The following is a 2,904-nucleotide window of genomic DNA, read 5'->3' as shown; positions in this document are numbered from 1 at the left end:
TCCTCATGACATTCTTTTCAGAAATTTATGAGAGTCTCTTTCCAGGCCACGTGACAAGCTACCCAGGAACTCCCAGGGCTGTGGGGAGACGGGCACAGGTGTGGTGGGTGCAGGGCACAGAGGCGGGCACCAGGTGGGGGTTGTCCTGTAAATGGCAAGATCAGAGCTGAGTTTGGGAAGGAAGGACCAGCATCTGCCCAGTGGAGGGGAGTGGTGGCTACAGTCAGGGAGGATGTGGTAGGAAGGGCCTCAGGAGTGGGGACTTCGGGGAGACCGGAGTGGTGGGAGGGGGACAGAGGTCAGGAAGGTGTCCCTTCCCACTTATGCAGGGCAACTTGGCTCACAGCCAAGGGCCCCAGGAAGGGAGGTGTCTCCCCCAGGAAAGGGACTCCATTCCCACCGCGCCTGCCCCTCCGGCCCCTTCTGCCCAGTAGAGCAGAAACGGGGTGGGCGTTGATGGTAATCTCCCTCTTCCCAGTCCCCTCCGGTCCTCCTCATAGTCTCCCTTTCAGTGAGCGCCTGGGGTATTGTTCCACCTTTGTAAAGAGGGGGATCGAGTGACAAAGCCGGGTGGGTGGGCAGGCGGCCCAAGAGGCCTCTTCTCTCCCAGGCAGCATCTGTATGGGGGAGGGGCTGTTCCATAACCCCTCCCCACCTCTGGCTTCCCAAGAGCAGCTGTTACCATGGTGACAGGCCTGGCATCCCCTGGCTCCTGGGGCACCCTCCCCATTACACTGCCAGAGGAAGGGCCCCTGATTCCTCTACACCCTCAAGGGGGGAGGGGGTGGTAAGGGGACTGGGGGGGTTGGGGCATAAAAAACCTGGTTCCCAAGCCAGTCTGAACAATGGGAAGCCTCCACCAGTCTGAGCTTCCCACTCTGGCTGCCAGCAAAGGGGACAGCTCTGGAGCCCCCTCCTCCCACCAACACCATCATGTAGGGGCTCAGGAGGCAGGGTCATGCTCCACTGTCATCCATGCAACTGTACCTCCTCAGGGCAAGATACAGAGAAAAATAAAATGTCCCCTTGGCCTTGAGCAGCTGCTAGAATTGAAGCAGAGGGGGAATGGATGGCGTATGTGAGTGCACAAGTAGGCGGACCGTGGGTGGGCAAGGATCCTGGGCCCACAGAGCAGAGCCTCCACTCCCTCCAGGACAGAGGGCTGCCCTTAGGAGGTGGTGCTGGGCAGCCAGAGCAGCAGAGAAGGGCCTCTGAGCTGGGGGAAGAGGGGGGGGTTGGAGGCAAGACAGAGGTGGCATGTTGTTTCCCGGGAGGAGTTGGAATGGGGGGGAGGGTTGGCAGGAAATGAGAGGCAAGTGGGGAAGTTATGCCTTGAAGGGTTTCTGCTGCCATCTCATCTCCATGAGCAAGAGCTGTCACCCTGTGTAATGGGAAACGGCCACTGGCATTTTGGCAATGAACCTCTGTTCTCCTTGACCAGGTGATCAAAGTCACAGCCTTTTCCCAAAGGTAGCTCCCTCCTGCGCTACCTCCTGGGGAAGTTCAGTATCTTGCAGCAGCACCTCTCATGGCTCAGGGGAGCCGAGCATATACTATGCACTGGGCACAGTGCTGGCTGCATCTCCTTGGATGCCCAGTTTCTCGTGTCCTGTGAAGAACAAGAGGCTGGGTGCACGCCTGCAACAGAGCATCTTCCTTTCCTTCCCCCTTCCTCATTCTAGCTCAGCTCTTAGAGGGCGTGAGCACTAATTACAGCCACTGCCCTGACTCCTTCTGAGCCCCCACCACATGCCAGGCTCTACAGAAGGGTGAGCTGGGCCGGCTGGGCAGGAGCCCTTCCTCTGGTGGGGACAGGCAGCCTCATGCAGTGGAAGAGCCTGAATGCCAACCCTGACCCTTGTGAGTTCTATAATCTAGGGCAAATAGCTTGAGTTTTCTGAGCCTCAACTTCTCATCTGTAAAATGGGCTCAGAGTTCCTTGTAGGACTATGAGAGTTTAAAATGCCTGGCGTGGGGCTGCTTGGCTTTCCATAAGTCCTCAGTCAGTCTCCCAGCCCTCCTGCAGGTCACTCCCTTAGTCATTCATCCTCTAAGCATCCCTGAGCAGCTGCTAGGGGGACTGAACTTGTGCTGAGCACACACGTGGAATCTGAGCCTGAGTCTTCCAGATACTCCTAGCGGGTGAGGGCAGATGGGAGGTGGGCAAAGGAGTGGGGACAGCAGTCTCAACGTGAGGCCCAAACCAGAGCAGGGCCCCTTGGGTGGTGTGCTGGATGCCCTTGGGTTTCACCCGCAGAGCTACCCAGGGGCCATGGAGGGTATCTGGCTGAGCAGAAGTGGGAGGACTGAGGTGCTCTGGGACCCTAGGGAGCCCCACAACCCAGCCCCTCAAAAACACCTTCCCAACCTGGGGGTGTACAGTGGGTGGGGTGGGCAGTAAGGGGCCTCAGTCTCAGGCCTCATTCACTTCTTGTCATCTGTCACCGGCAGACTGACCATATCCCTAGGGGTTCACAGTTACTGCGCTGTGTCCTGCCCTGGTGGTTCCATCTGTACCCCAGGAAGGACAGTTCTCCCCATCTCCACGGTTTGAGTGAGGCCCACGGAAGCAGGGGGCGTAATCATCCAATGTCATCCTGATCGTGTAGGGAAAGGAAATCACCGGCTGTGAGCGGGCAGACCATGCGGTGCTTCACCTCGCCCCACAGGGCCGCCCCGCCCCGCCCCGGGGTGGCTGCGGGACGCGGCGCCTTTAAAGCCCAGGCGGGGGCGTACCCGGCGCGTGAAGGACCCGCCTCTGGGCTTGTCCGCCCGGCGCCCCACCCCGAGGCTTGTAGCCGCGGCCGAGGGAGGCGGCGCCGGCTCAGGCTCCGCGGCCGCTGGAGTGGCAGCGGCGGTGGAGACTCGGCGCCTCTCTCCCTCGGTGGTTTTTCCTGCGCGCTG

This window comes from Myotis lucifugus, unplaced genomic scaffold, assembly GCF_000147115.1.
Source record: "Myotis lucifugus unplaced genomic scaffold, Myoluc2.0 scaffold_45, whole genome shotgun sequence".
Lineage (NCBI taxonomy): Eukaryota > Metazoa > Chordata > Mammalia > Chiroptera > Vespertilionidae > Myotis > Myotis lucifugus.
The sequence above is the reverse complement of the archived record's forward strand: the minus strand, read 5'-3'. Positions refer to the sequence as shown.